We start from the raw sequence: 6,840 nt of genomic DNA on the forward strand, positions 1-6,840 counted from the left end.
GGGGTTTTGGGGAGGAGGGCCGTAGAGCTAAAGTGCCATTCCCATTGCATCATGTCAAGGGTACATATATCAACATGATTTATCACTGTTGATGTTGACCTTCCTCACCTGGATGAGGTAGTGTTTGTCAAGGGCCTCCAGTATAAAGTTCCTCTTTTTATTACTTTCTTCCCAATTGTACTGTTTGGAAGGAAATCAAGCCTACACAGTCCATTGAGGAGTGTGGAGTTTTGCTCTATTTTTTTTAAGGGCAGAGTATCTATTTACATTATTTGGAATTCTTGTGCATGGCAGCTTTGTATATTCTCTCCATTTATTCATTTATTCAGTCCTTTATTCATATCAGTATGGATTCATGGGATATTTATCTTATACTGTACTTTGGTTTATAAACTAATACTACTTTCTTTTTATTTTTGCTCAAATTTTTCAGCTTTGGCAATTGGGCACTCTTTCAGTTGGCCTGTGTATCCTTTTGACATACCACAAACGTTGTGTATGTGTGGTGTGTGTGTGTGTGTTTTGTGCACACTCATACTTTCTCACTACAATATAATCCAGGTTTATTTCTGAACTGTGGCAGAAAATATAAAAAATTAGCCTAATTTTAAATTTCTAATGTCATTTTCAATAAAAGGAACCAATGGTCCTTTGTATTAGAAATAAAATGTTGGATGCTACATATGTTCAATACTCCCAGGGCATTTCTTCTAGCCCTCTCTGCTAACAGAGCAGAGATACATAAGTGTACTAACTGATATATGCACAGCTATCTATAAATCCTCTTATACTTAACCATCTGTGTCTATATTAAACCAAACGTAAATTCACACTGTCTCCAACCATAAGATATTATCATATGGGTCTTTCTAGGTTCCTCTCTTTGCTTATCTGTAAACTCCCACTCCTACAGTGATAAATCTCCAGCCATTATTCACTTACTTGTTTCATTCCCACATACATGTATGTATAGCAGTATCAGAATTGTTAACCCTTATCTCCATGGGAGAAACTTTGTGAACTAGGATTCAGTTTCTTTTGACTTTATTCTTACAGATTCAATTCATTTCCAAAGTTGTTGAAGTCAATATCTTATTCCCCAAACCTTTCAGTGAGGTTTTCTCATACATTTGTAATAGATTTTTGTTATTTTGTTACCCATTACATTCCTTCCTGAGACTCCTCAACCTCTTAAAGAAGTTTTTAAAATTTTTTTGTACATTAAAGTTACTCTGTGCTGTATAGTTCTATGCTATGGGCAAATGCAATGCGTGTTGGATTCACCATTGCAATATCATACAGAATAGTTCCACAGCCCTAATGTCCTATCTGCCTTACTAACTCAACCACATCCACCAAACCACTGGAAATAACTGAGGCTTTTACCGTCTGCAGTTTTGCCTTTTCCAGAATGTCATATAAATGACACATACATATATAGTATGTAGCTTTTTCAGACTAGCTTCTTTGATGTGGCAAAATGCATTTAAGATTCATCCATGTCTTTTCATGGCTTAATAAAAAAAAAAACATTTCTTTTTATCATTGAATATAATAATATTTTATATGTGGATATACAATGTTCCTTTATCCAAACACCTATTTATGATTATGAAAAAAGCTGCAATAAGTATGTACACAGAGGTATTTGGACATAGTTTTCAAATCAATTGGATAAATATGTAAGAGCACAATTGTTATATCATATGGTAAAACTATGTAAGTTTATAAGAAACTGCCAAAGAGTCTTCAAAAGACTCATGAGCATTAAATGAGAACTGCTGTTGCTATTCCCCCCACACTAGCAGTTGGTATTGTCAGTTTTATGGATTTTAGCCAGTCTAATATTTACATAGTAGTATCTCATTGTCGTTTTAATTTACAATTCCCCAGTGATACATGATGTTGAGCATCTTTTCACATGCTTACTTGCCATCTGTTTATCTTCTTTGATGAGGTGCATCCAGATCTTTCGCTCATTTTTCAAGTGAGATTTTTATTCTCTTATTAATGAATTTTAAGACTTGTTTAAATATTAAATGCAAGTCCTTTAAGAAATGTCTGTTTTGAAAATCTTTTCTCCCAGTTTTTGGCTTGTCCTTTGATTTTCTTAATAGTGTCTTTAACATGGTAGGAGGTTGTCATTTTAATGAAGTCCAACTTAATTTTTTCTTTCATGAACCTTGCTATTGGTGGTATATTTGAAAACTCATCGCCAGACGCAAGGTCATACAGATTTTCTACTTTGCTTTCTTCAAGAATTTTTATGACTTTAGCATTTCACTTTCAGATCTATGCCACATTTTAAAGTTATTTTGTGAAAGTTGTAAGGAAGGTCTATGTCTAAGTTCATTTTGGCATATGGACATCTAGTTGTGCCTGCACAGTGTATTGAAAAGGTTATCATTTCTGCATTGAATTGCCTTTTCTCCTTTGTCAAATACCAGCTGATCATATTTGTAGGGGTCTATTTCTTGCCTATCTATGCTGTTCCATATAAGTGTTTTTTCTAGTTTTTTACATATAGTTTTTATAATTATTTTGTTGTATTTTTACCCAAGTACTTTATTTCAAGGGATACAATTGTGAATGGTGTTGTTTTATTTTCAAATTTCAAATTCCAATTTTCCGTTGCTAGTCTATAGAAAAGCAGCTGACTTTGATATATTAATTTTGTATCCTGTGACCTTGCTAAGCTCACTTATTACTTCTAGGGTAATTTTGTCATTTCTTCATGATTTTCTGTTTTTAGACAGTCATGGCATATGTGAAAAAAAAATTTTTATTTCTTCCTTTCCTGTGTGAATACCTTTTATTTCTTTTTTTTTTATTATTATTGTACTAGTTAAGAGTCCAATACAATGTAAGAGTGGTAAGAGAGAACATCATTGTTTTATTCCCAATCCTAGAGAAAAAGCATCCAGTTTCTCAGAATTAAGTATGACTTTATAGATGTTCTTTATCAAATTGAGAATGCTCTCTTGTATTTCTACTTTGCTCAGTTTTTTTTATCATAAATGAGTATTCAATTTTTCAATTGCTTATTCTGTGTCAATTGATATGATCACATGTTTTTTATTCTTTAGACATTTGTTAGGTAGATTACATCAATAGAGTTTTGCATGTTGATCCATCCTTGAATACTAAAATAAATTCTACTTTGTTTATATATGTAACTTTTATAAAATTTTACATTTGTTTGCTTTGCTTTTCTTTTCCTTTGGCTCTTGTCCCAATGGGATGATTTATTTATTTTTGCTGATGGTTTTTACATATATATTCTTAAGAGAAATTCGTCTTCACTTTTCCTTTCTTGTAATGTCTTTACCTAATTTTGGTATTAGAGCAATGCTGGTTTCAGGAAATTAGGTAAGAAATATTATCTCTACTTCTATTTTCTGGAAGAGATTATGGAGAATTGGTAACATGTATTACTTAAGTGTTTGGTAGAATTTACTATTCATCTGGCCCTGATGATTTCTTTTTGGAAGGTGATGAATTATTGATTCAACTTTTTGATTAATATGTAGATATTCATATTGTCTAATTATCCTTGTATGAGATTGACAATTTGTGTCTTCCAAACATTTTTCAATTTTATCCAAGTTATCAATTTTAGGGGCATGGACTTGTCTATAGTATTTCATTATTCTTTTAATGTCGATGAAATCAGAGTAATGGTTCCTTTTTTATTTGTGATATTGATAATTCATATAGTCATTCTTTTCCTTCTTGATTAGCCTAGCTAGGGACTTATCACTTTTATAGATTATTTCAAATAAACGGTTTTTGATTTTATTTATATCCTCTCTAGTTTACCTGTTTTTGATTTATTGATTTCTACTCTAATTTTTGTTTATTCTTTTCTTCTATATCTGATTAATTTGACCTTCCTTCTAAAGTTTCCTAAGATGGAAGCTTGAGTTATTTACTTAACATCTTTTTTTTTCTCTTTAAATAAGTGATTTTTCATCATTCATCCTCCTGCCACTCTCCTCTTTCTGAATCTCCAATGTCCATTATGACACTCTGCATGACCGTGCAAACACATGGCTTGGCTCCCACTTACAAGCGAGAACATACAGTATTTGTTTTTCCCTTCTTGAGTTACTTAACTCAGGATGATGGCCTCCATTTCCATCCAAATTCGAGGCCATTACTCTCATCTTGGCATCCCAGCCTCCAGAACTGTGAGAAATAAAGTCTTCTTGTTTATTCCACACAGTTCATGGCATCCTATTATATCAGTCCAAACTCACTAACACTCTGATTCTCTCCTTACCCTCATCCAGTCTACTGATGAGCCCATGAAAGGCATTCTTCATTTCTGGTACAGTGTTTCTGATTCATAGTATTTCTTTTTAACTCTTTCTTAGGATTTCCATCTCTCTGTTACATTACCTGTCTGTTCTTGAATGTTTCTTTTTCTTTTGGGAAAGGCAGTCTTATGTGCATAGTATTTCAATCGATCCTTGGCCGCATAAGAATGGGCTTTGAGATTCCTTGATGATTTATCTTTCACAGAATCTAAAATATTTGGCACAAATTCTAAGTCAGTGACCACATTTTTCCACTTTATAATTTTAATATCAGATGGTAGAATTTACAAAATGCTGGTGCATCTAAAAATAGTTATCTTTTCAGCCAATTCTTTAATCCTAGATTAATGACCAGTGTTTAAAAGGTGAGTATCACATGGTACACTTTTTGTAAAATAGCAGTTATAAATAGGTAACCTTAAAAAAAGATTGTAAAAGAAAATAAAAATCTCAGGACCACCCTCACCAAATCCTTATGCAGAAGGAAAGGTGAAGCCCAGAGTCTGAGTCACACAATGTAACGTCCTCCAGGTTTATCCGTGTTGCCACAAATGACAGGATTTTAATCTGTTTTATGGCTGAAGAGTATCTGACTGTGGATACATACCACATTTCCATTATCCATTCATAAGTTGATGGACAACTTTACTGAATTCATTGATCAATACAAAGAATTTTTGGGGCAGTCTTTAGGATTTTTTTCTACATAAGATCATGCTATCTGCAAAAAGAGACAATTTGATTTCCTCTTTTCCAATTTGGATGCCTTTTACTTTTTTCTCTTGCTTGATTGCTTTGACTAGGACTTCCAATTCTATATGAAATAAGAGTTGTGAAAGTGGGCATACTTGTCATATTTCAGTTCTTAGAGGAAAAGTTTTCAATTTTTCTTCATTTAATATGACATTAGCTATAGATTTGTCATAGATGACTGAGGTATGTTCCTTTTATACCTAATTTGTTGAGAAATTTTTCATGAAGGAATGTTCAATTTTATCAAATGCTTTTCTGAGTTTACTAAGATAATCATATGGTTTTTGTCCTTATAGGGATGTGTTGCATTACATTTATTCATTTGTGTATGTTTAACAATTCTTGCATCACTGGGATAAATTCCACTTGATCATGCTGCACAATCTTTTTCATGTGCTGTTGAATTCAGTTGGTTGAAGATTTTTGCATCTATGTTCACTGATGATATTGACCTGTAGTTTTTTGTTGTTGTCATATTGTTCTTTAGTTTTGGTATTACAGTAATGCTGACCTCAGACAATGTGTTTGGAAGAATTTCCTCTTCTTCATTTTGTTGGAATAGTTTGAAGAGAACTGGTGTTAGTTCTTTTTTAAAAGTTTGGTAGAACTCAGCAGTAAAGCCATCCAGTCCCTGGCTTTTCTTTGTTGAGAGACTTTTTATTACTGATTCAATCTCATTACTCATTATTGGTCTAGCTGTTTTCAGCTGACTTTGGCACACAGCCAACAAGTAGCTTTGGGCAGGCATTAGTTCTACTTTGATTTTCATTGCTTTTTTCTTCTCCTATTTTGGAGTTTGACTTGTTCTTGCTTTTCTAGTTCCTTAAGGTGCATAATCAGGTTGTTTATTTAATTTTTTTTTACATTTTTGGTGTGAGCATTTATTGCCATAAACTTCCATCTTAGTACTTTTTGTTGTATGTCATAGGTTTTTGTATATGTGTTTTCATTTTTATTTTTTCAAGAATTTTTAAAATTTTCTTTTTAATTTCTTTATTAACCCATTAGTCACTCTGGAGCATGTTTTTTAATTTTCATATATCCATATTGTTTTCAAAGTTCCTCTTGTTATTGATTTCTTATTTTACTCCATTGTGATATGAAAAGCTACTGCATACAATTACAATTACAAGTTTTAAAAATTGTTGAGACTTGTTTTGTGGCCTATTATATGGTCTAACCTGGAAAAAGGTCCACGTGCTTTTGAGAAGAATGTGTGTTTTGTAGCTGTTGGACGAAATGTTCTGTAAATGTTCTGTAAATGTCTGTTGAGTCCATTTGGTCTGTCGTGCAGGTTAAATCCAATGTTTCTTTGATGATTTTTTTTGTCTAGATGATCGGGCCTTTGCTGAGAGTGGGGTGGTAACATCCCTGACTATTAACATACTGGGTTTTATTTTTCCCTTTGGCTCTCATAATATTTGCTTTGCATATCTTGTTCCAGTGTTGAGTGCATATAAATTTACAATTATTGTATCTTCTTGCTGAATTGATCCTTTTACCATTATATAATGACTTTCTTTGTCTCTTTTATGTTTTTTGACTTAACCAACGTCTATTTTATCTGATATAAGTATAGCAGCTCCTGCTAGTTTTTGGTTTTTATTTGCATGAAATATCTTTTTCAATCCTTTCCTTTCGGTCTATGTATGTTTATAGATGAAATGAGTCTCTTACCATTATATAATGACTTTCTTTGTCTCTTTTATGTTTTTTGACTTAACCAACGTCTATTTTATCTGATATAAGTATAGCTGCTCCTGCTAGT

This window comes from Propithecus coquereli, unplaced genomic scaffold (genome assembly GCF_000956105.1).
Source record: "Propithecus coquereli isolate 6110/MARCELLA unplaced genomic scaffold, Pcoq_1.0 Scaffold240, whole genome shotgun sequence".
Taxonomy (NCBI): Eukaryota; Metazoa; Chordata; class Mammalia; order Primates; family Indriidae; genus Propithecus; species Propithecus coquereli.